The sequence below is a fragment of the Hippocampus bargibanti genome, linkage group LG07, assembly GCF_051943395.1.
Source record: "Hippocampus bargibanti isolate YZ-2025 linkage group LG07, ASM5194339v1, whole genome shotgun sequence".
Classification (NCBI taxonomy): domain Eukaryota; kingdom Metazoa; phylum Chordata; class Actinopteri; order Syngnathiformes; family Syngnathidae; genus Hippocampus; species Hippocampus bargibanti.
The window spans coordinates 18,589,705-18,606,555 of NC_142740.1; the positions used below are offsets into that span (position 1 = coordinate 18,589,705).

The window sequence follows — 16,851 nt, forward strand, 5'->3', positions numbered from 1 at the left end:
CATATTAGCATATTTGACAATAAAGCTGACTTTGACTTTTGACTTTGACTTTGATCTTTTAAAATCTCCCGCTTCTCCTTTACCTTAGCATTGTGGATGCTGATGAGTCTTCGCTCATTTTTGATGAGGCTCCGTTGTAAAATTTTCAGGTCGCGATATCCCATTTGAGTCCAGACATTGTCACAAGTTGAGAACAGAAGGCAGGAAAAGCAGAAAAGGCGGTTTCTTGCTGGACATCCACACAGCCAGCCTTTTCTCTGTCTGAAAAGAGCGAGTATTGTGTCCCGTTGTCTGAAGCAAACGTTTTAGCTCCGGTGTTGGTCTTCCTTTAATTATTACCTCCTGCTTCGATTGAAAGTCCAGTATAGAAAATTCTTTCAATTTAGATATGTAATCCTCCATTCTGAAAGTGAGGCCAAGCAACACGAAACAATGACTGCAGGGTTGCACTTTACTTGCTAACTGTTCACTGTAGCTTTCTGTCTCTAATTCTATTATTCTGCAGACGTGGAGTAAGAAGTATCTCTGGAATCACAAGCGCCCCCTGCCTGTCATGAGGCGGGAGAACTGTGTGCCTCACCTACGCACAGTGTTTTGATAAAAATAAAACAAAATAAACACTGGACTACAGTGTTTATAATGTACAATGACTCTACATTATATACACCAGCTAAACTGTAGAAATTTAGTTCATATACTAAACGTGTTTGAACGCTTTAATAGCGATATGCAGAAGGACAGCAATGCGGTCTCACTGCAGAGCAAGCCAGCAGTTCGCATAATCATTGCGCCCCCCCCCAACCTGAGATTAGGGACCTATCATAGCTGTGTCCGGCGCCACCAGGTCTGGACATTAGGGATATATAAATGGGGCCGATACGACCAGTCAGACTTTAGTTCGCTGACGAAGCCTCTTTGATAGGAGGCGAAACGTCCGAAACCTTCACTTTTGCACAGATGACGGCTGAAGAAACCTTCTCATCGAATCCATGGTGAGGCTCAGCCGGCTGCTGCCTCACTGCTCGTCTCTACTTAGTATTTGAACGGTAAATGTGAAAATTCAGCGATTTAGAAAAAAATCCTAAAACGGTGAAGTTAAATGGACAAGAACTTTAAAGTACAAATCAATAAATACATATAACTGTTTAATTTATTTTTTCATTTGATATTTCCATGACAGCTTTCCATGATGACAGGTGAGGCACTGCCTCCACTGCCTCCACTGCCTCCACTGACTGCACGTCACTGACATATATACACTCAAACGACAACTGACGCCTCCGGACAAGTTGTGTCCATAATTTGTAAAATCACTTCAAATGACTTCGACTGTGCGTATTTTACGAAGATTCCACCATATACAGCTATATTTTACGTTTTAAGACTCATGCTGAATATTCCGGAAGTCTTGTTTTTGAGTTGGTGACAATTCCTGACGTGACGTGAAGTCAGGAACGCCCCTGACCGAGAAAGCGACACACAATGCATTTTGGGTACTTTGTTTGGTCTGAAAACTTCGTGTTGAGGGCGAAATTAGAAGGAAAACACATAATAAATATATAAATAAATAAATAACACAATGGTGAATCGGGAATTGAATAGTTTCTCATGACACACCGGACGATCTCTCATGGCACACTAGTGTACAGCGGCACTGTGGTTGAAAATAACTGTTTTAGTGTACGAAATGTCTTAATTTACGTCGTTTAAGAATCAACTGACTGATTTCTCTGTTTTCTATGCTTTACCTACAATGCTTTGTGCCAAATACAGTTTCACGTTGTCTCTGATTTACCCACAATCCTTTGTGCCAAATAAAGGTTCCGAATAAGCTATAAACGACACCTCAATACGTTACTGTTTGTTCATACTAACTTGGTGTGTTGAATAGGAAGTATACAGTAAACAGGACAGTATAGATAAAGCTGAATGTGACACGTCAAAGTGAAAGACCGTCATGTAAAATAGTGTGGCTGACAATGGGGTTGCTCGCCGAAAGAGCCGAACAGCAGTTCACTCTTGTTTCTGCTCAGATCGTATAAATCTTTCGCCTTTTACTAAAGATTTCCGTGCGGAGGAACAACAAGAGTCTATTCAAATTTTTTGATGCTCTGCGAAAGCGGAGCTTCCTTATATGTCAAAATGAATAAACAGCTTTTCAGGTTGTTGGTTCTCCACAATAGCAGATTAGCGTTCCATAATCCATTTATATTGTTGCAGTTGAGGAAGGAGAACACACTACTGACTGTACTACTTTGTTCCAACTGCTAACGAGTGGATCTGACTTGAACAAGGAAAATGCAGTAATATATTGTCAACGTGAACACGCCCCCGCTATGCACTTGCTGGGTGATATGCAGAACAGTCAGAATTATCTTAATTTACGTCGGAGTCGTTTAATAATCAACTGATACGTGTTCTCTGATTTACCCACAATCCTTTATGCCAAATAAAGTTTAGTCACTACCAGATGTCGTGACTCGAACATGTCGAGGGTTGGCTGGTTGTTCGCTGCTTTACCCACAATCATCAGTAACCAAAAAAAAATCTTAAAATGTGAACTACACACCAACACAATAGTATTTGATTGTTATGCATAGATGTGCTCAAAGTACAATAAAAATACATATCCCTGGTGTTCCTATTTCTTTTAATTGTAAAGGGTCCTTTGGTGATTTGAAAAGCGCCTGTAAATTAAATGTATTATTATTATTATTATTATTATTATTATTATTATTATTATTATTATTATTATTATTATTATTATTATTATTATTATTTGCAGTGCAATGACGAGAGCGAGATACATTACTGTAGTTGAGTGTAAAACCGTCCCTGTGGGGTGGTATGGATAGCAAAGGAATCACCCTTTTCAACATTGGTTAGCAGTCCACTCTTGCTTCTCTTCAAATCGTACAAATCTTTCGCCTTTTACTAAAGATTTCCGTGGGGAGGAACAACAAGAGTCTATTCAAATTTTTTGATGCTCTGCGAAAGCGGAGCTTCCTTATATGTCAAAATGAATAAACAGCTTTTTAGATTGTTTCTTCTCCACAATAACAGATTAGCGTTCCATAATCCATTTATATTGTTGCAGTTGAGGAAGGAGAACACACTACTGACTGTACTACTTTGTTCCAACTGCTAACGAGTGGATCTGACTTGAACAAGGAAAATGCAGTCATATATTGTCAACGTGAACACGCCCCCGCTATGCACTTGCTGGGTGATATGCAGAACAATCAGAATTATCTTAATTTACGTCGGAGTCGTTTAAAAATCAACTGATACGTGTTCTCTGATTTACCCACAATCCTTTATGCCAAATAAAGTTTAGTCACTACCAGATGTCGTGACTCAAACATGTCGAGGGTTGGCTGGGTGTTCGCTGCTTTACCCACAATCATCAGTAACCAAAAAAAAATCTTATTAAGATGTGAACTACACACCAAAACAATAGTATTTGATTGTTATGCATAGATGTGCTCAAAGTACAATAAAAATACATATCACTGGTGTTCCTATTTCTTTTAATTGTAAAGTGTCCTTTGGTGATTTGAAAAGCGCCTGTAAATTAAATGTATTATTATTATTATTATTATTATTATTATTATTATTATTATTATTATTATTTGCAGTGCAATGACGAGGACGAGAGCGAGATACATTACTGTAGTTGAGTGTAAAACCGTCCCTGTGGGGTGGTATGGATAGCAAAGGAATCACCCTTTTCAACATTGGTTAGCAGTCCACTCTTGCTTCTCTTCAAATCGTACAAATCTTTCGCCTTTTACTAAAGATTTCCGTGGGGAGGAACAGCAAGAGTCTATTCAAAATTTTTTTATGCTCTGTGAAAGCGGAACTTCTTTATATGTCAAAATGAATAAACAGCTTTTTAGATTGTTTCTTCTCCACAATAACAGATTAGTGTTCCATAATCCATTTATATTGTTGCAGTTGAGGAAGGAGAACACACTACTGACTGTACTACTTTGTTCCAACTGCTAACGAGTGGATCTGACTTGAACAAGGAAAATGCAGTAATATATTGTCAACGTGAACACGCCCCCGCTATGCACTTGCTGGGTGATATGCAGAACAGTCAGAATTATCTTAATTTACGTCGGAGTCGTTTAAAAATCAACTGATACGTGTTCTCTGATTTACCCACAATCCTTTATGCCAAATAAAGTTTAGTCACTACCAGATGTCGTGACTCGAACATGTCGAGGGTTGGCTGGGTGTTCGCTGCTTTACCCACAATCATCAGTAACCAAAAAAAATCTTATTAAGATGTGAATTACACACCAACACAATAGTATTTGATTGTTATGCATAGATGTGCTCAAAGTACAATAAAAATACATATCATTGGTGTTCCTATTTCTTTTAATTGTAAAGTGTCCTTTGGTGATTTGAAAAGCGCCTGTAAATTAAATGTATTATTATTATTATTATTATTATTATTATTATTATTATTATTATTATTATTATTATTATTATTATTTGCAGTGCAATGACGAGAGCGAGATACATTACTGTAGTTGAGTGTAAAACCGTCTCTGTGGGGTGGTATGGATAGCAAAGGAATCACCCTTTTCAACGTTGGTTAGCAGTCCACTCTTGCTTCTCTTCAAATCGTACAAATCTTTCGCCTTTTACTAAAGATTTCCGTGGGGAGGAACAGCAAGAGTCTATTCAAATTTTTTTATGCTCTGCGAAAGCGGAACTTCTTTATATGTCAAAATGAATAAACAGCTTTTTAGATTGTTTCTTCTCCGCAATAACAGATTAGTGTTCCATAATCCATTTATATTGTTGCAGTTGAGGAAGGAGAACACACTACTGACTGTACTACTTTGTTCCAACTGCTAACGAGTGGATCTGACTTGAACAAGGAAAATGCAGTAATATATTGTCAACGTGAACACGCCCCCGCTATGCACTTGCTGGGTGATATGCAGAACAGTCAGAATTATCTTAATTTACGTCGGAGTCGTTTAAAAATCAACTGATACGTGTTCTCTGATTTACCCACAATCCTTTATGCCAAATAAAGTTTAGTCACTACCAGATGTCGTGACTCGAACATGTCGAGGGTTGGCTGGGTGTTCGCTGCTTTACCCACAATCATCAGTAACCAAAAAAAATCTTATTAAGATGTGAATTACACACCAACACAATAGTATTTGATTGTTATGCATAGATGTGCTCAAAGTACAATAAAAATACATATCATTGGTGTTCCTATTTCTTTTAATTGTAAAGTGTCCTTGGGTGATTTGAAAAGCGCCTGTAAATTAAATATATTATTATTATTATTATTATTATTATTATTATTATTATTATTATTATTATTATTATTATTTGCAGTGCAATGACGAGAGCGAGATACATTACTGTAGTTGAGTGTAAAACCGTCCCTGTGGGGAGGTATGGATAGCAAAGGAATCACCCTTTTCAACATTGGTTAGCAGTCCACTCTTGCTTCTCTTCAAATCGTACAAATCTTTCGCCTTTTACTAAAGATTTCCGTGGGGAGGAACAATACGAGTCTATTCTAATTTTTAGATGCTCTGCGAAAGCAGAGCTTTCTTACTTTGTAAAGATAAAAATCTGCAGTTCTTTTTATGATGCATATACATATGGAGTTCATGATTGAAGTTCATGTGAGCCATATTTGATTTCATCGATGTGCCACTCCTGTATGACTGAGAGCTTACACAGATGTCATATTTGACAATTGACGTGATTGTTTTGACATCAATGAAAAGGTTTCTTCAGCCGTCATCTGTACTTCTTTGAAGGTGTCGGATGTTTCGCTTCTTATCCAAGAAACTTTGTCAGCAAATTAAGGTCTTACTGGTAGTTTCGGCCCTATATATATCCCTACTGTCCAGACATGGCGGTGCCGGACTCTGCTATGATAGGTCCCTGGAGGGGAGAAGTGTTTGGTCTTTGTTCTTTTGTCTTTTCCTTGCTAAACAATACAGCGATAAAGCATGTCGATCCTTGCTGTCTTCTTAGTAAAATGAAACTTGAATTTCAACAAATATATCAGCTGCAGTTACACCTAGTCAAGACCAGATGTAGTTAGTCGGCCGTGTTGAGGGTTGGCTGGGTGTTGGCTGCTTTACCACATTCATCCGTATCCCAAAAAATGTTTTCCATTTAAGATGTGCGTCTGTGTAAGCTCTCAGTCATACAGGAGTGGTCCATCGACGAGAAGGTTTCTTCAGCCGTCATCTGTACAAATGTGAAGGTTTCGGACGTTTCGCCTCCTATCCAAGAGGCTTCGTCAGCGAACTAAAGTCTGACTGGTCGTATCGGCCCTATTTATAGGGCCGATACGTAGTTCACATCCATTTAAGATGTGAACTACACACCAACATAATTGTACCAGTACTTGTTTGTTTGGCATCAATGTTATCAACATACAGAAAATAAACATATTGCAGGTTATAATTTGCAGTGTGATGTCAAAGGCAACATATTTCAGTGTAAAACCGTCCCTGTGGGGTGGTATGGATTGCAAATGTATCACCCTTTTAGACCCTGGTACAGCAGTTCACTCTTGTTTCTGCTCAAATCGTACAAATCTTTCGCCTTTTACTAAAGATTTCCGTGGGGAGGAACAAGAAGAGTCTACGTGAATTTTTTTGGTGCTCTGCTGCTGTGGAGCTTTTCTACCATGTCAAAAACAAATTCTTATAGACCACTCGTGTTGTTTTAAATGTATTTTACATTTGACGGTGTTCCACAATAAATGTTTTGGACATCGGTATGAGGTGTCATCCTTGACTGGGGTACATACACTTATAGACATTAACCTTTGGTGAAATAATTTTTCTTTCCAAATACCAATCAAACTGGAATTGTATTTATTTGTATTGTTTTATATTCAAATGTAAACATGAATTACTCAAAGAAATAACCATATATGTTTTGCTTGGTGTTTGGGTCGAACCATTTTATGGCTCCTCAACTGATGTTAGAAGTAACATTTATTGAATGCTGCATACGAACATTGTCATTTCTTCCAACCCCTTGTACATAATTTCTTTAATCACTTCACTTCGTGAATGGACAATTGGAACATGTTTGAGGACTAATAATATCTAGCCATCAGAATGTTTTTTTTTGTATTTGCTGTTTCTCTATAAGGAAAATATATTTGATCTACAATATAAAATGTTCATTTGTCAAAGCATTCTTGGTGTCAATAAATATACTTTCTTGCTTGCTGACTTTACCCACAAACACTTAACTAATGTGGATGCTGAATAGTAAACCTGCATACCAGTACACCACCCCGATTGAATTTTCACCTCCCTTTAGATGAGACAACATAATTGTCACTCTTCAATTTCAGCAGCAGGTAGCGTCTTGTTTAAAAAAAACTGTTAAGAATGATTTGGAACAAATTGTATTAACATTGACAAAATCATACAAACATCAATCACAAAGTAGAAAATAACTATTTTTGTTTGAACGGTGTAAATATTTGCAAGAATCTATGACGCATCAACTTGAACATATATATACATATATCAGTGACTTGCGGTGAGGTTAATGGCTGGTGAGGCACTGACGTCATCATAGTCAGATTTACAAACATATGAACTCTACAGAGTAGTTTATTCACCATTTGATTGGCAACAGTTAACATATTTTGTTTAAAATTTCATGTCAGCATTTTTTATATATACAAACGATTAGAAAAAAAATAATTTCAAAAAACGTTTTTATCGTGTTACCTTTAGTCCATGCGCCGCTCCTTCTGAAGAAAGGCATCGATAACTTCTTTGTAGAAGCCTTCCTTATCTTTCTTCAGTTTTAAAAGTATCTCTGTCTCAACGGAGATCACTGCCAGTGAAGAAAGTCGTTCTTGATCAGTCCTGTTCCGACTTTATGTTTTCAGTGCTGAGAATGACAATCTCGTCTACTTCTCCAGCAACAAATGGGGCTGCACCGATCTCCTTTTTAATGTCATTTCTAATGACATCACTAACTGCTTCAATTAAATCGTTCGGTATTCTGTTTCACAGGCTAGAAAATAAAGTGGATGTCCCAAAACGACTCGCTAGCCTGTTATCTTTCTGAGCGAAAGCATGTAATAGTTGCCACGATGAGCAGAGCCCTTACTTTCATCATTTTCACGAAATGCCAGCTGTTGTTTGGCAAGGAAGCAGGTGGCATTGATGAGATTTCATCTGTGCTGTATGTCATGCATATTAGCATATTTGACAATAAAGCTGACTTTGACTTTTGACTTTGACTTTGATCTTTTAAAATCTCCCGCTTCTCCTTTACCTTAGCATTGTGGATGCTGATGAGTCTTCGCTCATTTTTGATGAGGCTCCGTTGTAAAATTTTCAGGTCGCGATATCCCATTTGAGTCCAGACATTGTCACAAGTTGAGAACAGAAGGCAGGAAAAGCAGAAAAGGCGGTTTCTTGCTGGACATCCACACAGCCAGCCTTTTCTCTGTCTGAAAAGAGCGAGTATTGTGTCCCGTTGTCTGAAGCAAACGTTTTAGCTCCGGTGTTGGTCTTCCTTTAATTATTACCTCCTGCTTCGATTGAAAGTCCAGTATAGAAAATTCTTTCAATTTAGATATGTAATCCTCCATTCTGAAAGTGAGGCCAAGCAACACGAAACAATGACTGCAGGGTTGCACTTTACTTGCTAACTGTTCACTGTAGCTTTCTGTCTCTAATTCTATTATTCTGCAGACGTGGAGTAAGAAGTATCTCTGGAATCACAAGCGCCCCCTGCCTGTCATGAGGCGGGAGAACTGTGTGCCTCACCTACGCACAGTGTTTTGATAAAAATAAAACAAAATAAACACTGGACTACAGTGTTTATAATGTACAATGACTCTACATTATATACACCAGCTAAACTGTAGAAATTTAGTTCATATACTAAACGTGTTTGAACGCTTTAATAGCGATATGCAGAAGGACAGCAATGCGGTCTCACTGCAGAGCAAGCCAGCAGTTCGCATAATCATTGCGCCCCCCCCCCCCCCCCAACCTGAGATTAGGGACCTATCATAGCTGTGTCCGGCGCCACCAGGTCTGGACATTAGGGATATATAAATGGGGCCGATACGACCAGTCAGACTTTAGTTCGCTGACGAAGCCTCTTTGATAGGAGGCGAAACGTCCGAAACCTTCACTTTTGCACAGATGACGGATGAAGAAACCTTCTCATCGAATCCATGGTGAGGCTCAGCCGGCTGCTGCCTCACTGCTCGTCTCTACTTAGTATTTGAACGGTAAATGTGAAAATTCAGCGATTTAGAAAAAAATCCTAAAACGGTGAAGTTAAATGGACAAGAACTTTAAAGTACAAATCAATAAATACATATAACTGTTTAATTTATTTTTTCATTTGATATTTCCATGACAGCTTTCCATGATGACAGGTGAGGCACTGCCTCCACTGCCTCCACTGCCTCCACTGACTGCACGTCACTGACATATATACACTCAAACGACAACTGACGCCTCCGGACAAGTTGTGTCCATAATTTGTAAAATCACTTCAAATGACTTCGACTGTGCGTATTTTACGAAGATTCCACCATATACAGCTATATTTTACGTTTTAAGACTCATGCTGAATATTCCGGAAGTCTTGTTTTTGAGTTGGTGACAATTCCTGACGTGACGTGAAGTCAGGAACGCCCCTGACCGAGAAAGCGACACACAATGCATTTTGGGTACTTTGTTTGGTCTGAAAACTTCGTGTTGAGGGCGAAATTAGAAGGAAAACACATAATAAATATATAAATAAATAAATAACACAATGGTGAATCGGGAATTGAATAGTTTCTCATGACACACCGGACGATCTCTCATGGCACACTAGTGTACAGCGGCACTGTGGTTGAAAATAACTGTTTTAGTGTACGAAATGTCTTAATTTACGTCGTTTAAGAATCAACTGACTGATTTCTCTGTTTTCTATGCTTTACCTACAATGCTTTGTGCCAAATACAGTTTCACGTTGTCTCTGATTTACCCACAATCCTTTGTGCCAAATAAAGGTTCCGAATAAGCTATAAACGACACCTCAATACGTTACTGTTTGTTCATACTAACTTGGTGTGTTGAATAGGAAGTATACAGTAAACAGGACAGTATAGATAAAGCTGAATGTGACACGTCAAAGTGAAAGACCGTCATGTAAAATAGTGTGGCTGACAATGGGGTTGCTCGCCGAAAGAGCCGAACAGCAGTTCACTCTTGTTTCTGCTCAGATCGTATAAATCTTTCGCCTTTTACTAAAGATTTCCGTGCGGAGGAACAACAAGAGTCTATTCAAATTTTTTGATGCTCTGCGAAAGCGGAGCTTCCTTATATGTCAAAATGAATAAACAGCTTTTCAGGTTGTTGGTTCTCCACAATAGCAGATTAGCGTTCCATAATCCATTTATATTGTTGCAGTTGAGGAAGGAGAACACACTACTGACTGTACTACTTTGTTCCAACTGCTAACGAGTGGATCTGACTTGAACAAGGAAAATGCAGTAATATATTGTCAACGTGAACACGCCCCCGCTATGCACTTGCTGGGTGATATGCAGAACAGTCAGAATTATCTTAATTTACGTCGGAGTCGTTTAATAATCAACTGATACGTGTTCTCTGATTTACCCACAATCCTTTATGCCAAATAAAGTTTAGTCACTACCAGATGTCGTGACTCGAACATGTCGAGGGTTGGCTGGTTGTTCGCTGCTTTACCCACAATCATCAGTAACCAAAAAAAAATCTTAAAATGTGAACTACACACCAACACAATAGTATTTGATTGTTATGCATAGATGTGCTCAAAGTACAATAAAAATACATATCCCTGGTGTTCCTATTTCTTTTAATTGTAAAGGGTCCTTTGGTGATTTGAAAAGCGCCTGTAAATTAAATGTATTATTATTATTATTATTATTATTATTATTATTATTATTATTATTATTATTATTATTATTATTATTTGCAGTGCAATGACGAGAGCGAGATACATTACTGTAGTTGAGTGTAAAACCGTCCCTGTGGGGTGGTATGGATAGCAAAGGAATCACCCTTTTCAACATTGGTTAGCAGTCCACTCTTGCTTCTCTTCAAATCGTACAAATCTTTCGCCTTTTACTAAAGATTTCCGTGGGGAGGAACAACAAGAGTCTATTCAAATTTTTTGATGCTCTGCGAAAGCGGAGCTTCCTTATATGTCAAAATGAATAAACAGCTTTTTAGATTGTTTCTTCTCCACAATAACAGATTAGCGTTCCATAATCCATTTATATTGTTGCAGTTGAGGAAGGAGAACACACTACTGACTGTACTACTTTGTTCCAACTGCTAACGAGTGGATCTGACTTGAACAAGGAAAATGCAGTCATATATTGTCAACGTGAACACGCCCCCGCTATGCACTTGCTGGGTGATATGCAGAACAATCAGAATTATCTTAATTTACGTCGGAGTCGTTTAAAAATCAACTGATACGTGTTCTCTGATTTACCCACAATCCTTTATGCCAAATAAAGTTTAGTCACTACCAGATGTCGTGACTCAAACATGTCGAGGGTTGGCTGGGTGTTCGCTGCTTTACCCACAATCATCAGTAACCAAAAAAAAATCTTATTAAGATGTGAACTACACACCAAAACAATAGTATTTGATTGTTATGCATAGATGTGCTCAAAGTACAATAAAAATACATATCACTGGTGTTCCTATTTCTTTTAATTGTAAAGTGTCCTTTGGTGATTTGAAAAGCGCCTGTAAATTAAATGTATTATTATTATTATTATTATTATTATTATTATTATTATTATTATTATTATTATTATTATTATTTGCAGTGCAATGACGAGGACGAGAGCGAGATACATTACTGTAGTTGAGTGTAAAACCGTCCCTGTGGGGTGGTATGGATAGCAAAGGAATCACCCTTTTCAACATTGGTTAGCAGTCCACTCTTGCTTCTCTTCAAATCGTACAAATCTTTCGCCTTTTACTAAAGATTTCCGTGGGGAGGAACAGCAAGAGTCTATTCAAAATTTTTTTATGCTCTGTGAAAGCGGAACTTCTTTATATGTCAAAATGAATAAACAGCTTTTTAGATTGTTTCTTCTCCACAATAACAGATTAGTGTTCCATAATCCATTTATATTGTTGCAGTTGAGGAAGGAGAACACACTACTGACTGTACTACTTTGTTCCAACTGCTAACGAGTGGATCTGACTTGAACAAGGAAAATGCAGTAATATATTGTCAACGTGAACACGCCCCCGCTATGCACTTGCTGGGTGATATGCAGAACAGTCAGAATTATCTTAATTTACGTCGGAGTCGTTTAAAAATCAACTGATACGTGTTCTCTGATTTACCCACAATCCTTTATGCCAAATAAAGTTTAGTCACTACCAGATGTCGTGACTCGAACATGTCGAGGGTTGGCTGGGTGTTCGCTGCTTTACCCACAATCATCAGTAACCAAAAAAAATCTTATTAAGATGTGAATTACACACCAACACAATAGTATTTGATTGTTATGCATAGATGTGCTCAAAGTACAATAAAAATACATATCATTGGTGTTCCTATTTCTTTTAATTGTAAAGTGTCCTTGGGTGATTTGAAAAGCGCCTGTAAATTAAATATATTATTATTATTATTATTATTATTATTATTATTATTATTATTATTATTATTATTTGCAGTGCAATGACGAGAGCGAGATACATTACTGTAGTTGAGTGTAAAACCGTCCCTGTGGGGTGGTATGGATAGCAAAGGAATCACCCTTTTCAACATTGGTTAGCAGTCCACTCTTGCTTCTCTTCAAATCGTACAAATCTTTCGCCTTTTACTAAAGATTTCCGTGGGGAGGAACAATACGAGTCTATTCTAATTTTTAGATGCTCTGCGAAAGCAGAGCTTTCTTACTTTGTAAAGATAAAAACCTGCAGTTCTTTTTATGATGCATATACATATGGAGTTCATGATTGAAGTTCATGTGAGCCATATTTGATTTCATCGATGTACCACTCCTGTATGACTGAGAGCTTACACAGATGTCATATTTGACAATTGACGTGATTGTTTTGACATAAATGAAAAGGTTTCTTCAGCCGTCATCTGTACTTCTTTGAAGGTGTCGGATGTTTCGCTTCTTATCCAAGAAACTTTGTCAGCAAATTAAGGTCTTACTGGTAGTTTCGGCCCTATATATATCCCTACTGTCCAGACATGGCGGTGCCGGACTCTGCTATGATAGGTCCCTGGAGGGGAGAAGTGTTTGGTCTTTGTTCTTTTGTCTTTTCCTTGCTAAACAATACAGCGATAAAGCATGTCGATCCTTGCTGTCTTCTTAGTAAAATGAAACTTGAATTTCAACAAATATATCAGCTGCAGTTACACCTAGTCAAGACCAGATGTAGTTAGTCAGCCGTGTTGAGGGTTGGCTGGGTGTTGGCTGCTTTACCACATTCATCCGTATCCCAAAAAATGTTTTCCATTTAAGATGTGCGTCTGTGTAAGCTCTCAGTCATACAGGAGTGGTCCATCGATGAGAAGGTTTCTTCAGCCGTCATCTGTACAAATGTGAAGGTTTCGGACGTTTCGCCTCCTATCCAAGAGGCTTCGTCAGCGAACTAAAGTCTGACTGGTCGTATCGGCCCTATTTATAGGGCCGATACGTAGTTCACATCCATTTAAGTTGTGAACTACACACCAACATAATTGTACCAGTACTTGTTTGTTTGGCATCAATGTCATCAACCTACAGAAAATAAACATATTGCAGGTTATAATTTGCAGTGTGATGTCAAAGGCAACATATTTCAGTGTAAAACCGTCCCTGTGGGGTGGTATGGATTGCAAATGTATCACCCTTTTAGACCCTGGTACAGCAGTTCACTCTTGTTTCTGCTCAAATCGTACAAATCTTTCGCCTTTTACTAAAGATTTCCGTGGGGAGGAACAACAAGAGTCTACGTGAATTTTTTTGGTGCTCTGCTGCTGTGGAGCTTTTCTACCATGTCAAAAACAAATTCTTATAGACCACTCGTGTTGTTTTAAATGTATTTTACATTTGACGGTGTTCCACAATAAATGTTTTGGACATCGGTATGAGGTGTCATCCTTGACTGGGGTACATACACTTATAGACATTAACCTTTGGTGAAATAATTTTTCTTTCCAAATACCAATCAAACTGGAATTGTATTTATTTGTATTGTTTTATATTCAAATGTAAACATGAATTACTCAAAGAAATAACCATATATGTTTTGCTTGGTGTTTGGGTCGAACCATTTTATGGCTCCTCAACTGATGTTAGAAGTAACATTTATTGAATGCTGAATACGAACATTGTCATTTCTTCCAACCCCTTGTACATAATTTCTTTAATCACTTCACTTCGTGAATGGACAATTGGAACATGTTTGAGGACTAATAATATCTAGCCATCATCGATGAGAAGGTTTCTTCAGCCGTCATCTGTACAAAAGTGAAGGTTTCGGACGTTTCGCCTCCTATCCAAGAGGCTTCGTCAGCGAACTAAAGTCTGACTGGTCGTATCGGCCCCATTTATATATCCCTAATGTCCAGACCTGGTGGCGCCGGACACAGCTATGATAGGTCCCTACTCTCAGGTTGGGGGGGGGCGCGGGACCCCCCCCCTGTGGCCCCACTGATTGTTCCTACATTCCTGACTAACGATTGGCCTATTACACCCACTCCCCCCGGTATCACCTCATCAGCATAACGACCCTCATCAGCATTGCGAAAGTTGCCTAACCTGTTTTGCCTGAGCAGGCTATTGTATGAACGATCCAAATTGAACCTCACACCACCAGACCGGTTTAATGAAGGATTTTGTTGTTTTATAAGAATCGCCTCTTTCACCCCCCTTTCAAACCATCTATGTTCTTTCGCTAAGATTTTAACCTCATTGTCGTCAAATGAGTGGTTGCTAGCTTGAGGTGATACCGGGGGGAGTGGGTGTAATAGGCCAATCGTTAGTCAGGAATGTAGGAACAATCAGTGGGGCCACAGGGGGGGGGGTCCCGCGCCCCCCCCCAACCTGAGGGTAGGGACCTATCATAGCTGTGTCCGGCGCCACCAGGTCTGGACATTAGGGATATATAAATGGGGCCGATACGACCAGTCAGACTTTAGTTCGCTGACGAAGCCTCTTGGATAGGAGGCGAAACGTCCGAAACCTTCACTTTTGTACAGATGACGGCTGAAGAAACCTTCTCATCGATGGACCACTCCTGTACGACTGAGAGCTTACACAGACGTATCTAGCCATCAGAATGTTTTTTTTTTTGTATTTGCTGTTTCTCTATAAGGAAAATATATTTGATCTACAATATAAAATGTTCATTTGTCAAAGCATTCTTGGTGTCAATAAATATACTTTCTTGCTTGCTGACTTTACCCACAAACACTTAACTAATGTGGATGCTGAATAGTAAACCTGCATACCAGTACACCACCCCGATTGAATTTTCACCTCCCTTTAGATGAGACAACATAATTGTCACTCTTCAATTTCAGCAGCAGGTAGCGTCTTGTTTAAAAAAAACTGTTAAGAATGATTTGGAACAAATTGTATTAACATTGACAAAATCATACAAACATCAATCACAAAGTAGAAAATAACTATTTTTGTTTGAACTGTGTAAATATTTGCAAGAATCTATGACGCATCAACTTGAACATATATATACATATATCAGTGACTTGCGGTGAGGTTAATGGCTGGTGAGGCACTGACGTCATCATAGTCAGATTTACAAACATATGAACTCTACAGAGTAGTTTATTCACCATTTGATTGGCAACAGTTAACATATTTTGTTTAAAATTTCATGTCAGCATTTTTTATATATACAAACGATTAGAAAAAAAATAATTTCAAAAAACGTTTTTATCGTGTTACCTTTAGTCCATGCGCCGCTCCTTCTGAAGAAAGGCATCGATAACTTCTTTGTAGAAGCCTTCCTTATCTTTCTTCAGTTTTAAAAGTATCTCTGTCTCAACGGAGATCACTGCCAGTGAAGAAAGTCGTCCTTGATCAGTCCTGTTCCGACTTTATGTTTTCAGTGCTGAGAATGACAATCTCGTCTACTTCTCCAGCAACAAATGGGGCTGCACCGATCTCCTTTTTAATGTCATTTCTAATGACATCACTAACTGCTTCAATTAAATCGTTCGGTATTCTGTTTCACAGGCTAGAACATAAAGTGGATGTCCCAAAACGACTCGCTAGCCTGTTATCTTTCTGAGCGAAAGCATGTAATAGTTGCCACGATGAGCAGAGCCCTTACTTTCATCATTTTCACGAAATGCCAGCTGTTGTTTGGCAAGGAAGCAGGTGGCATTGATGAGATTTCATCTGTGCTGTATGTCATGCATATTAGCATATTTGACAATAAAGCTGACTTTGACTTTTGACTTTGACTTTGATCTTTTAAAATCTCCCGCTTCTCCTTTACCTTAGCATTGTGGATGCTGATGTTGAGTCTTCGCTCATTTTTGATGAGGCTCCGTTGTAAAATTTTCAGGTCGCGATATCCCATTTGAGTCCAGACATTGTCACAAGTTGAGAACAGAAGGCAGGAAAAGCAGAAAAGGCGGTTTCTTGCTGGACATCCACACAGCCAGCCTTTTCGTGTGTACCACTCTGTCTGAAAAGAGCGAGTATTGTGTCCCGTTGTCTGAAGCAAACCTTTTAGCTCCGGTGTTGGTCTTCCTTTAATTATTACCTCCTGCTTCGATTGATAGTCCAGTATAGAAAATTCTTTCAATTTAGATATGTAA

General features: G+C 38.5%; 11 non-coding genes across 11 annotated transcripts; all 11 read left to right on the plus strand.

Moving 5' to 3' along the window:
• The first annotated feature begins 2,013 nt into the window (after window positions 1–2,013).
• LOC148895668 (U5 spliceosomal RNA) lies at window positions 2,014–2,127 on the plus strand. Its single transcript, XR_016115664.1, has one exon. It is a non-coding gene; the product is annotated as a U5 spliceosomal RNA (small nuclear RNA).
• A 763-nt stretch (window positions 2,128–2,890) lies between these two features.
• On the plus strand, window positions 2,891–3,004 carry LOC148895669 (U5 spliceosomal RNA). The gene has a single exon (XR_016115662.1). It is a non-coding gene; the product is annotated as a U5 spliceosomal RNA (small nuclear RNA).
• A 745-nt stretch (window positions 3,005–3,749) lies between these two features.
• Window positions 3,750–3,864, plus strand: LOC148895670 (U5 spliceosomal RNA). Its single transcript, XR_016115666.1, has one exon. It is a non-coding gene; the product is annotated as a U5 spliceosomal RNA (small nuclear RNA).
• A 753-nt stretch (window positions 3,865–4,617) lies between these two features.
• LOC148895671 (U5 spliceosomal RNA) lies at window positions 4,618–4,731 on the plus strand. The gene has a single exon (XR_016115672.1). It is a non-coding gene; the product is annotated as a U5 spliceosomal RNA (small nuclear RNA).
• A 747-nt stretch (window positions 4,732–5,478) lies between these two features.
• On the plus strand, window positions 5,479–5,592 carry LOC148895672 (U5 spliceosomal RNA). The gene has a single exon (XR_016115660.1). It is a non-coding gene; the product is annotated as a U5 spliceosomal RNA (small nuclear RNA).
• A 976-nt stretch (window positions 5,593–6,568) lies between these two features.
• LOC148895673 (U5 spliceosomal RNA) lies at window positions 6,569–6,683 on the plus strand. Its single transcript, XR_016115670.1, has one exon. It is a non-coding gene; the product is annotated as a U5 spliceosomal RNA (small nuclear RNA).
• Window positions 6,684–10,250: 3,567 nt separating this feature from the next.
• On the plus strand, window positions 10,251–10,364 carry LOC148895674 (U5 spliceosomal RNA). Its single transcript, XR_016115665.1, has one exon. It is a non-coding gene; the product is annotated as a U5 spliceosomal RNA (small nuclear RNA).
• A 751-nt stretch (window positions 10,365–11,115) lies between these two features.
• LOC148895675 (U5 spliceosomal RNA) lies at window positions 11,116–11,229 on the plus strand. The gene has a single exon (XR_016115663.1). It is a non-coding gene; the product is annotated as a U5 spliceosomal RNA (small nuclear RNA).
• A 757-nt stretch (window positions 11,230–11,986) lies between these two features.
• LOC148895676 (U5 spliceosomal RNA) lies at window positions 11,987–12,101 on the plus strand. The gene has a single exon (XR_016115667.1). It is a non-coding gene; the product is annotated as a U5 spliceosomal RNA (small nuclear RNA).
• Window positions 12,102–12,842: 741 nt separating this feature from the next.
• On the plus strand, window positions 12,843–12,956 carry LOC148895677 (U5 spliceosomal RNA). The gene has a single exon (XR_016115661.1). It is a non-coding gene; the product is annotated as a U5 spliceosomal RNA (small nuclear RNA).
• A 976-nt stretch (window positions 12,957–13,932) lies between these two features.
• On the plus strand, window positions 13,933–14,047 carry LOC148895678 (U5 spliceosomal RNA). Its single transcript, XR_016115668.1, has one exon. It is a non-coding gene; the product is annotated as a U5 spliceosomal RNA (small nuclear RNA).
• Window positions 14,048–16,851: the final 2,804 nt, after the last annotated feature.